Source organism: Panicum virgatum, chromosome 4K (genome assembly GCF_016808335.1).
Source record: "Panicum virgatum strain AP13 chromosome 4K, P.virgatum_v5, whole genome shotgun sequence".
Taxonomy (NCBI): domain Eukaryota; kingdom Viridiplantae; phylum Streptophyta; class Magnoliopsida; order Poales; family Poaceae; genus Panicum; species Panicum virgatum.
Genome location: NC_053139.1, coordinates 46577398 through 46590288, shown reverse-complemented (window position 1 = coordinate 46590288; position 12891 = coordinate 46577398). Strand labels below are relative to the sequence as shown.

The window sequence follows — 12891 nt, the reverse complement described above, 5'->3', positions numbered from 1 at the left end:
CAAAGAACCATGTCCTACACTCCAAAACTAAACACATAGATATCCGGTTCCACTTCCTGTGAGACAATCATGAGAGAGGCCACATAGACTTGATCCATGTCCCTTCAGAGAGGCAAACCGCAGATATACTAACGAAACCTCTTGAGCAGGACACCTTTACTCGCTTGCGAGGGGAGCTTGGGGTTTGTTATCCCTTTTGATCGCTGACTTTTCTTTGGTTAGCTTTGTAGGTTTTACTTGTTCTTCTCTTGTTTTCTAGGTTTGGTAGTTGGTTTGTGCATATGCATTGTACATTTCTGTATTTTGCATTGCCTCACTTGCACTAGCATTCTTTTATACATTGCTATGATCTCCTAGTGCTTGCTAGTGTGAGTTTATAAATGTGATCATGAATAGCTTACTCTACTATGTATATGACATCATCTGAGTTAAGCTATTTTGATTTGAAAATTTGAAAACATGGTCACCCTGTCTTGGCTACTAGCATGTTAGGGCGTGTTGATATGCTTTGCTATCTCATTCACGCTAGTGTAGCCTTTTGTTCAACAATTCATACTTGATATGATCTAAAATTGATAAAATTGCTTGAATTGTGCTTGAAATGGAATAGAAAGATCCAGGTGGGATTGCTTGTCGCACTGATCGAGCTTTCGGGATAGCTCACTTTGCACTTGTGAGAACCCGAGCAAGGCTGTGCAGGACTGAAATGAGTGTCTTAAGCTTCTGATTGCCTTTGGCATAGGCTTAGCCTCGTTGCTAAGTAAAGCATGATAAGTTTTCAACCCCTAGCATTAAAAATTGCTTGATATAATTTGATTGCAAAATAAATGTTTACAACATGCTTTGGATGTTTTTGGCTCACCTGTATGAGTTTGATTAGCACTGTTTATCATTCCCTATTTGCTGGTGCTAGATCAAGGGTGATGCTTTTATTTGTCCTAAACTGAACTTGCCTAGCTCTAGACTAATTTGATATACCCTGTTGAGCTAGATGCAGGTCTTGTTTATGGATGCACACGTGCTTGTGACTAGTTGTTTTTCATATCCATGTATCCCTGAATGCTTTCACTTACACCTCCTGCATTGCATTCATTGCATAGCATATGTTCAGGGGGAGCTTTAGGTCTAAGCCTTGATGTGTGCATGTGCCAACAAGGGGGAGAAGTTAGTGAAATTGTTTGATTTTTCCAAAAATTTGTTGTGCACAGGGCTTTGAGAGTGCATACATGTGGTGAGAGTTGCACTGATAAGGGGGAAATGCATGGAGTTTCTGCTTTGTTTAGCTCATGGCTTTTCCTTTCTCTTCTGGCATGACTGTGTCGAGCCTTGCCTCTGTCTTTGAGGAGTCATGCTTGTGTTTGATCGATTGCGTCGAGCCGTTGCCCTTGTCTTAGGGAATCGATCTCTGCTTGGTCAAGTGACTTGTTCTTGCTTCTTTCGAGCTTTTGTCACTTGTTCAAGTTCTCTCTTACTTCCTTGTTCTTCACTATTTTTGTTTCAATCTTGGTTCGTTTGTGGTGTGTTGACAATGCACTCATCAAGGGGGAGATTGAGGAATGTTGAGTACTCTATCCTGCTTATGATAAGTGAATTGTCGACCGTGCGATGTGATCGTGCGCTTGGTCTTTGGTTGCAGGTACACGGGTGTCAAGTGTCAACGGAGAGCTGTAGTGGAGGTGTTGTGGCCGATGGACCGCGCGGTGGACGGCGGTGAAGGGCAGCCGGGACCGGAGCTCGTGCCGGGCGGCAGCTGTGGCGTCCACTCCTGGATCAAGGGCTCAAGCGGCGACGGAAGGCAGGTTTCTTGGTTTGCGCCACAAAACCAAGAAGGTGGACGGCGGTTGAAGACGCCAAGTCGTGGAGGCATGGGCGTCGGTCTCGGGACTGACGGAGGAACGGGCGTCGACGGCGTCTAGGGCCTCGCTGCGGGTGAGGAGGTGACGGGCGTCGGGCGGCGTCTAGGGCCGTCAGAAGGCCGAGACGGGAACGGCGTCTAGGGCCACGGCGTGGAGGCGGGAATCTTCCCGCGCGTGGAGTTTTGGCGGTTTTCTCAAAACCGGCCACCTATCCGGGTTGCGCGGACCCTCCAAAACCGCGAACCGGATCTTCATCCACATGGCGGCATCACGGAGAAGACTTCGACTCGAAGAAAGAACCTCGGCCGTCGGATGAGTCCTTGTATCTTTTCCGATTTTGCCCCTACGGGCTTTCTAGTTTATTTTCAGCTTTAGGGGTAGTTTAGTCTTTCGGGTTGAGAGTTGTTGGGGTTAAATACCCCCTCTCCCTCTCTCTCTCTCTCCTTTTGCCTGGATAGCACGCCGCCTCCTCCTTCCTGGCGTCCTCCTCCTCTTCCTCTCTGTTCTTCCTCTTCTTCTCTAGGGGTAGGATTAGGAGTATGGATTTTTTTGAGTCCTTGTACTGAGATTGAATGGGAAAGGAGGCCCTTACCTCCTAGTGCCCTCTGGGGTTTTGATTTCGTTTCGATCTTATACGTTTCGGGCTTTCTTTGTGATGGATTTTTGATTCCCGGTTGTGTGTCCATGGTGCACAAGATTGTTGTGGTTCTTTGAACTCTTTGAAGTGATTCTAATCCCTCTCGCCTAGTGCAAAACCTCTAGGAATCACACGCACTTTAGGAATGGAGTTCTTGTGTTTTTCGCGTTTCTAGAGAAAACCCCGCTTTTGCTCAAATTCTCGTCGATTCCTCTTAATCCGTGAGGACTTTCGTTAAGATCTTTTGGGGATGTGCTTTTGAAGTCATCATCTTTATCTCCCCAAAATTTGAGCTCCTTTGGACTTGATTTGATCCGTCAATCATCGAGTTTTTTCAAGAGTCACGAGCTAAAAAATTGTTTCTGGGAACGGGCAGACCTTTTCCTATCACCGGTTAAACTGGCGCTTGTAAGATGATGCGTCGGATCAACCGGTGAGTAGGTTTTTCAGCCGCTAGGGTTTTCCTGTTTGGCTCGTTGCACCGGCGTATAGTCTTTTCTCAACGTCGGTTAGACCGGTGATCAGTGCTGTGGTTTTTACAGTCTCTCTGGACAACCGCTCCGATGCTTTGGTGTTGACACCATCGGTTTAACCGGTGTTCGTTAAGGTTGTTTTGCAGTCCCTCTGGACAACTGCACCGGCGTTTAAATTGGATTTTGCCGGATCATCCGGTGTAGAACACCGGTTGAACCGACGCAGTTCAAACCATCACGTCGGATCAACCGGTGCTTGCTTTCTCATGCTGCCGGCTCTGTGCATCGGTTAAACCGATGAGGTGCCCCTGTGCACGTCGGTTCAACTGGTGTGTATACCGTGTGTGTTCTTCAGCAGCTTCTTCTCGCAGTTTGCTTCTGCGTTACTTCTCGCTGTTCCTAGGGCTGTTTTGTGTTAGTGTAGCTCCTATAGCTACTCTACACTTCACCTAGGACTTGTGGGTTGGGTGCTAACTTGGGATCCTAGGCCGAGCCTTCGATTGCGAGAATTTTAATCGGCTCCCATTCACCCCCCCTCTCTAGTCGCTCTTTCGGTCCCTCATTGACCATTGCAATTTGGAGCACACCAATTCTTTTGTGATACTATACATAAAAGATATATTCAGTCAGACTCATAAAACATATGCCTTTTGAGTGTTTGACGCATCCGATTTTCTAAACCTAGCTCTGAGTTTGATTGTAAAGTGTAACTGCATCTGAATACGTACCTTAGATTTAGATTCTCTTTTATATTGGGTCAAAGCATAATTCAGTTTTCCACGGAGTACCAATTAAAGGCCCTTGTGATAAGAAACTTGCCTAACTTTTTCTTTAGTGCACATATGAACAGTGTGCTGTACATGCAGCAAACAGGCACCATGGGTCATTCAGCCAAGGCAAAAAGGAGAAGAGAATATGTTTCCACTGATTACATGTGTGTTTGTGTAATCCCTCCATCTGATGGTTATTGCAAATAATGCAATGCATTATGCTCCTTGCTTATCTGAAATGAGATAGTATATGTCAATCTCCATTCAAGCATGCACATATTTTTAAATATATATAGTGGTATTTTAATTCTCTTTTATTTTAATTTTATACTTCTTTATTAGTATATGGAGTACATATGATCGAGCAGGGGAAAATACAAAAGGTCCCTGCCCGTAGCATGATGAACAACTTCGATATATTGCCCTAAAATTAAAGACAAGGTACAACTCTCTAATATATATGTGTCTGATTATTGAGCGAATGATACGAAATCAGCTAATAATACACATGAGTAGTGTTGGGGTAAAATTTGCACATAGAAGACCCTTGTACTCTGAAGAAAGTACTGAGGCGATCGAATTCTATATTTTATTTTGTTTATTTGTTTGGCGTTGCTGGGTACAGAAGGGATTAAAAGGGCCCCTAAAATTTGACATTGACAGTGATGTGGGTGAGGCCCAATAATTGAGTACTTGCTGGCCTTTGCTCTCGAGCCCTGTGCAATACACGAGTTGACTCTTCTTTTACTCCCTTTCACTCATTTCAGTCCCTTTCTGTCCCCATCCACTACACCACATGAATGTGCGCGCGTTGTATGTATGTATGTACTGCAAAGCATACACACCCACACCCGAGGAAGGAGGGAGAAAGGGAAGAAAAAAAAAGAAAAGGGAGAGCGAGGTAGAGAGAGAGAGAGAGACTGCCATAATGCCCAAATCCCTATGCTTAACTAACTCATTCCCTTTGGAGTTTGGGGGTCGTCGCTTGAGGAGCAACCTGCTGCAGAGGGATGCCGGCCGGAGGTGCTGCATGCCTTGAGAGGTGTGCCATTAGGTTTTTGAATGACACACTCCGGCCGGCCGGCCGGCTGGCTTCCTGTCATCCTGTGGATTGGATATATATGATGCTGCAGGTCCCAAAAATCGACATCAGCACCTCTTGCTGTTCTTGATCACTCTGAAAGGAAATTGCATGCCTAAACAACTCCATCATCACCGGCCAGTACTAATTATTAAAGCTGCTGATTTTCGCTAACTGTATAAAACTAACTAGCTAGAAAAGCTGCTGCTCTTCCTGCATGCAGTCTGAGGCTCTGAGGTCATATATAAATGGTATGGCCACGACATGATGATTCGAATTACGACCTGACGACATAGATATCATTTGACGTGCCAATGAAGCTGACAACAGAAACACTTTGTGCCAGTGAATCCAAATCAGCTGCAAATTAAAATTATGGAAAATACTGAAAATAAATGTAACAACTCAGTGAAAAAACAGATAAAACAAACTGCATGTTATGGCAATGCATGCAATTATAGACATGCTTAATCCTCCAGGCAGGGAAACTAGACACAAGTCCAAGCGATGGCCCCCACCTCTTCTGTACTCTAGCTAACTCCTTCAACAGTAGCTGTTGCATGCAGGAAGCTCTTAACCGGAGGATTAATTATTTGCTAGTACTAGTATTTCGTAAGGTACCGTTAATTTCTGCGCTTCCCAAACAAATAAGGCCAAAGTTTGATTCCCATCCAGCTGCAACAAATTGATTCCTAGCCAGCTTTTAATTTACCAGAATTTTCTAGCATGCGCATATGTAAATATTTTAGTTTTTCTTGTTTTTTAATCACCAAGTTATTGGGGGTGTATGACCTCTTAATTTCAATGATATATACTCTAGTAGGATAAGTTCAAATATAACCTTCAAACTATATATCAACAAAATTGCTGCATGGGCATGGCTTAAACTGTATATTGCCATGAATGATTCCTCAGGCAGGATATTTGAAAAAAAGAGATGAGCAAGAAGAAGAAAAACTAAAGCCAGCAGGAAAAGGCCATGCCCTTTGTTCCAGCGCCAGCTATGGGTCGCTCGCGTGTCCAATTGTATATGTGGTGGCCTCGTACTGGTTGCACTATAGCAGAACAGTAGCTTTATTTTCTTTTTCTCCAGAGGCCAGCACCTGCAGCAGCGGCCATGGACATGGAGAGAGACGCCGCCGATGCAGCAGCAGCAGCAGGTAGCTCATCTCCGCCGGCCGGGCATTTCCACGAGCAAATAGATGCAATAGGGATGCCCCGTCCCTTGTCGCAGCGGCTTGACAAGAAAGCGCAATAGAAACCCGGCCGACTTGATGGCTGCTGGGCCAAGCGTCACATGCCTGCATGCTCGCATGCCTCACCCGGCCGGTCACTACCTTCACCGTCTCTCTCCGATCACCTCTGCCCTCTCTTCACCTCTCAACTCACTCAACACTCATGCACTGATGATCACCTCTCGCTACCTTCTAGCAGCTACTACTACCTAGTAAGCTAGCCCCTATCTTTGCTCGCGTTTTCTCTCTCTTCTTTTTCTATCACTGCATATACACCAAATGATCCAAAATACATCATTGCGTCGAATTGAGTTAGTGTTATTGTCTCCATCAATTCCAAATTATAAGCTGTTTTGAGATTTCTAGGTGCATAATTTATACCATGCACCTAAATATGCACTATATAGTCCCAAAAAAATATACACTATATCTAGCTAGATACATATAAAAAAAAATATGCACCTAGAAATACCAAACGACGATCTATAATTTGGAACAGAGGCAGGCTATCTTGCATTCCCTTTGAGCAAATCTCAATTGGATGTGCAGTATTATAAACTGCATTTACATGTCCTAATAAGGATAAATATAGCAGATTAGATTGCATCCGACAATTAGTTAAAAGCTAGCAGGCTAGTAGCGGAGCATATACTATACTGTACTGTAGTATGTATTTTCCAAGCAGGGGCAAAAACAGAAATAAAAATAAAAACTCTGTCCAGTTGTGCATCGGCCCCACCGATTCCATTTGTAGCAAGCTTGCCTCCAATGGGCCAGCAGATGAACAGGGTAGGCACCGTAGCTTCTTGTGATCACTGAAAGATACGCTAGCGCCAAAAAAGCGTATAAAATATTTGGTGGCCGTAGGTTGCAGGCTCGCAGTGCATCATCATCCGCCCCCCTACTAATCTACCCTATTAACACAACAACAAAGCAAACAAGAAATATATTAAAATTAATCGTGAGTGTGTTCGCGGCAGCAGTGTACTGCGATCCATTCACCCTTTAATGAAGCATTAGCAGCAGCACATGTCTCAAGATCACTAGGCAGTATCTTAAGCCCCACCTAGCACCCACTAGATGAGACACAAACACCTGCTGTGCTGGGCTAAAAAGATCATTAGGGGGGCGCGGACCCCACCCTCCGCATCCTTTTTTTTTTTGCCCCCTTCTGCCAAATGGTGGTGATCATGTGATGTTTAGCCGTAGTGCTTTGCTTGCCGTAGAATATGCCCTAATTACATTGCATGCCTTCCCTGCTTGGGCTTGCTGCTCCAGAGAAAAGCATTTCATTGCATACCTCAACGGCCATCATGCTGTCACTCCCTTGCTTGGTCCATGTTTGCTTGCTTCTTGAGTACATAGTACAGATGGTGTGGCTCCTGTGCCTGCATGGATGGATGAATTCCATGCTTATATATATGATTAGGAGAGAATTCTTCATTTGTCTACGAGGTGAAGTGAATCAATCATAAATCTTATTCAGGTACAGTAGTACATGAAGATGTCCGTGCCCTGTCACTCTGGCAGAGATATCAGACATGTAGCTGCATGCCTGCATGCAGGCTGCAGCACAGGTCTAGGCTATGCACACAGCTGGAGTCCTCTTCAGCGTTTGACCAAACCTACGTGTCACTGGGTTCTATCTCCAAGCACTGTTTGTAGCCAAATCTCCTGTTGCAAGACATCTTGACCAAATTATCAGTGTTGGCGCCAGAAATTGACCTTCTCTGCTTTGCATCCGAACTGGAACACCAGGCGCAGCGCCCATATAATCAGGGCGATCCAATCCAAGCCTCTGAGCAAAAGTTTCGAGCGAGTACTCTGCATCAACTGTAGCGGCTGCGGTTGGAGGAGAGACTTGGGAGCACACCCTCTCAGGAGTTGCAATCCATCTCCTGAGGAACAGTGCGGCGCCAACTGCAGGCATGTGCCGTGTCCGCCCGGCCGCGCCAGCTCGGGCCACCCGTGTCCCGACTCCACAAGCTCCGAGTCAATCAGCAACAGCCACGGCGCGCATGAATGCGTGATGGAACACCAGGGGGACAAGTTCATGCACACGTGCACACGGCGAGGACGCCCTGTAGCTGCCGGACCCCCAGGTGGCCGGGGCGGCCGCCCGGGCGTGTCCGTCCTTGCTTGCTCGTCCATGGCCCTGGTCTGAACTTTGAACCATACAGTTTACAGTCTCCGAGGGGTTGTTTGGTTGCAGAGACTTTTTTTTAGTCCTTGGAACTTTTTAGTATTTAGAAGTATTAAATAAATATTAATTATAAAACTAACTGCAGAACCCTGGGGCTAAACTGCGAGACGAATCTAATGAGGTATCTTAATCTATGATTAGCGAATGGTTACTATAACATCACTGTAGTAAATTATGAATTAATTAGGCTCATTAGATTCGTCACGCGAAAAAACACTCAGCTGTCAAAAAACATTTATAAACAGATTTTATTTAATACTATAAAATAGTAAGATTCCTTTTGATGTAATAGGGACTTCTGAAAAAAGTCCTGGAACCAAAAGGCCTGAGTTATTTCAGGGGGACAGGTTCTCCATACCCCAATTATTAGCGGTCTATCGGACAGTCAGTCGTTTTCATCTGCAAGGAAGTGCCGCCCGGTGAGGAAATCGCAGATAATGAGATGTGTTATCTGAAGAAATGAAAACAGAGCAAGGGAATGAATCCATGAGTACTAGATCAATCTGGCAGTAAGGGAACCTGGAGACCAGCTCACCTACTGTTTGTTTCTTTAGGAAACAAGGGCCACTTGTAGTTTTGATCTTGTAAAGCTACTAAGCTGTTAGCATTAAGCAGGAGCATTACGGAGTAGGAGGAATTGGCTAACTAAGGTTTGATAACAAAAATGATGTGCAAACTGAAGTAGTTCATAGAAACACAATAGAACAACAACGCTGGGCAAGTCTGGGTATGTTGGGTCCTATTGCCATGTGTGCATAGATAAAACAGATATTTATATTGGAACATATGACACCGCAACATATTTCAAACAATCATGATAACACCATCAATCAGTAATATTTACCAGATGCTGCTATTGGGATGCACTGTGAATTTTCATGTAGCATACCTGATGGAATTGTTACCAGGACCGGGCTTGCCATACCGTAATTTCCATGACTTAATCCAGTAACTGAATGAGGAAGTAGGGAACCATGTGATGGTATTACACAAGTGATCTGTAAAATCAACATATTATCAGTGATATTGGTAATATAAAACAGACAATGGCATACTGTGACTTCCACTAATATTAGGTTTAAAGGTTAGTCCTGACTATTCTAAGCAGTTGTTCTGAAAAAGAGGGGGTCCCCAAACAGTAGTTATTAGCATGATAAATAGAGCATTGTTGAAAACCTGTGATAAGACACTCGAGGTCTCTGATCTCCGTTTTGCTTCAACTAGGAGCCTGTTCCGAAACAGACTAACACCCAAAGGATTGGTGACATTAGCCTCTAGTAGACATACATCTTTTTGGGGACGCCGCGATATGTTCAGTATACAGCATTGCAGCATACTTCGTGAATAAAGACCAAGTATGGCGCTCTAACTTCTTTGGCAGCTTCTGAGAAGTGACTGTTCCTTGTGATGGAACCTATTGTTCTGGGGTAAGAGAAATAATCTTCTTTTGGGTTGATAACGAAAAACATGCCTTTTCTTGCTTTTCTCTATCAAGCTTCATGTAGATCTTCACCGCATGATGGATATAGCATTTATCAGTTATCATTGATGCCTGCATTTCAGTCTCATGGCATGCATGATGCATCTTTTCCAATTAAATTATCACTTTTTCAATCAAATCACCTACTTTCGGCAACTGCTTTGCAAGACCACAATAACTGTCCATTCACACCCAACTGAGCACGTCAGGCAAAAGTTTTTGAGTGGTAATTAACATTAACCTAAAATAGTTTCAATCCTTTTCTCTTCGGAGGATAGTGGCAGACAGTTACCTAGCTCGTTTTTCCCCCTTAGGTAGCTATCTAGTTAAATTGTGAAGATTAAACTAGGAACGAAACAGAAAGAATAGAGTATTGTCTTCTACAGATATGCTGTCATGATAATCAAACAACTTTTTAAGATCCCTGGCATGCAAAACTACGATTATCAAACTAATATGCCCATTAGTTGCAGTCAACTAAATGGGTCATATCCTAACTGAGATCTTGAATACCTGTTGCCTGACTAGATAGATCCTCAAAGCACATGCTGCACATCTTCCATTAATCCATTCGCCAGTGATCACGCTCCTGGACAGCAATCAGTCTTTTACAGTCTTTCAGATTTATGACCTGCACAAAGTCAGATATGAATGAACATCTCAAGTCACAAATTGTTGAAGTTGTATCCACTCCTCCAACAATCATCATATCAAACTCTCTTTATGGTAGCGGAATGAATATAATGGACAATGTAATTCTTGTTAAATGAGGAAATATTGCATGTCAAGTCAAGCTATAAAAACAATCAAAGTAAATGGCACCAAAGGTCGAATCTCAGATAGAAATGTGAACTTTTTTTTTCCCGATGAACGATAGAAATCGAAACTGATTATTTAGATATATGAACCGAATTTTCTAATTCTGTGTATAAGTAATGACAACTAATTCGAGAACCAGGCAAAGCTTCATGGTTGCATACATGATGACATGGCAACCATATCATCCCTGTATTCCACACGACTATACGAGCATGTGCAAGTTAACAGATTTACAGCAAAGTTGGATTTACCCTATGTAAGCAAAACAAAATTTCCACATTGGACCAGCAGCAGCCAGGCAAAGGGTTCCTGCACAGCATTCATTAGTTGGTCTGGCTAACAGAGTGTAAGTGTTCAGAGAGACATCCCGGTCCTCACCAACGGGGCATGCACCCATCCATCATCTGATCCCTATCCAGGCATCGCAGTGGGAAACGTTCGAGCAAATTCAGAGTGCACTGCTGAATGCTGATCCACATCTCAGGCACAGCGCGCAACAAAATAACACCCACATTACAAAAGCATAGCCACTAATCTAATCCCTCGCGATACCGCGTTACCGAGCAAGGCGAGGCAGGAGCAGGCGGCGCGCACTTACCTCGGCTCGGCTGGGCCTGGGCGCCTCCCCCTCCTCGACGAGACCATTTGGAGTCTCCGGCAAATCTGGGTTGCAAGGCTGAAGGCCCCGCGCCAGAGAGGACCCCGTGCGTCCTGGCCGTGGCCGGCGCCGGCGATGGGGGTTTGGGGGGACTAGGGGGCCTGGCAAATTGCTGGGAGCCACCCGGCCCCGAATCCTGTATTGAGACGTGGAGTTGGCAGCGAGGACGACGACGATTAATGGGCTGGGCTAGTCGCTACTCTTAGCCCAAAGTGGGTTTTGTATTCATGGCTTTTGTATTCCAAATGGGCTCGTCCGTAGTCGAGGCCCAGTGCAGCACTGCTATCGCATAGCTCATTCCTCATTTGGGTTCTATTTGGGCTCTATTTTAGCCATACGTCCATACAATAAAACAGTGTCTAAACTTTATAACAAAAAAAGAGCTAAGAATTAATACTAGTATTATTGTTCCTTATCTAGCTATAAATTGTAGCCATAGTTATGTGCTAAATTATATCTTAGATGGGCTAAACTTTTAGCAGGTGTTAAATTTTAGCTTTAGACGATCCAATCAGAGTCTAATTCTATCTCAATGCAATAAGCATGTGTAACGCGAGCCTTCTAAAAAAATATGCTGCAGCGCAATGAGAGGCGAGCTGATTGTGTCTGCCAAATTGCTGAGGACGTTGGTTAGGAGCATCCAAAGCGCGCCTTCCTGCCCGCAGCCACTGTCTGTCGGTCACGTGGTTCGGTGTGCCGCACAATGCTCTCGCGTCACCACCTGATGGCCGATGCCCCACCGGGCAGTGTACTGTACGCATTGGACGGCCGAGATGCCAAGCCCTTTTACCGTATCCACCCTGAGAGATTTGTATTTCGCAGAGAGTAGGAAACTTGTGCGTGCTCGCCAAACAAAACATATACGAGGAGTCGTGGACACATACCAAGCTGGAAAGCGCGTCCGCTTCATTCCTTCCCCGCTAAGACTCGATCGCCGAACGTGCATCAAACAAGCAAACGATGTGACGTGCGCGGGGTCGTCCGGCTCCGATCGCTTCGAGCAGTCGAGCGCGCGTGTTCCCACCCATCTAGGATCCGTGGGCCCTAAGACCGTCCACAGTGGAAGGAGGAAATGAATGAGCAAATATACTGTTTGGCACTGTAGATGCACTGTTTGGCACTGTAGACAGAGAGGACGTGGGAAACGAGAAGGGAGCAAATTTGCTCTTGCTCCCTCCGCTGTGGACAGCCTAATGCGGCTAATGTTACTCCTTCCTTGTCAAGGGCTTTTGTAATCGGCATGGGTAAGCTAGTGTGCCTGGCCCAAATGGCAGCCGTGTGTGTTTTTATGTTACACTGTATTACAATGGTTGGAAGTTAGAGCAAATACTAACTAAAGTGGCACCTTGTTTAGTTGGTGAAAAGTTGTTAGTTTTGATACGGTAGCACATTTCGTTGTTACTTGACAAATAATGTCCAATTATGGACTAATTAGGCTTAAAAGATTCATCCCGTGCTAATCAGTTAAACTGTGTAATTAGTTATTTTTTCAACTACATTTAATACTCCATGCATGTGTCCGAACATTCAATGTGACGGCTACTATAGAACATTCGAATTGACAATGTTCGATCTCATGCGTTTAGGGTTAGGTTTGTTTCGTTTCTTCAGTGGAGTGGAATGCAGAAAATTAAACTTAGCGAGATGCTACTAGGGCATAACCACATGATCTTCAACCA

General features: G+C 44.7%; 1 long non-coding RNA gene across 1 annotated transcript; it reads right to left on the bottom strand.

Annotated features, from left to right (window-relative positions):
• Positions 1–8578: 8578 nt before the first annotated feature.
• On the bottom strand, positions 8579–11367 carry LOC120704466. The gene is made up of 4 exons (XR_005687562.1): positions 11153–11367; positions 9432–10366; positions 9145–9253; positions 8579–8654 (listed from the first exon to the last, which is right to left on the bottom strand). It is a non-coding gene; the product is annotated as an uncharacterized LOC120704466 (long non-coding RNA).
• Positions 11368–12891: the final 1524 nt, after the last annotated feature.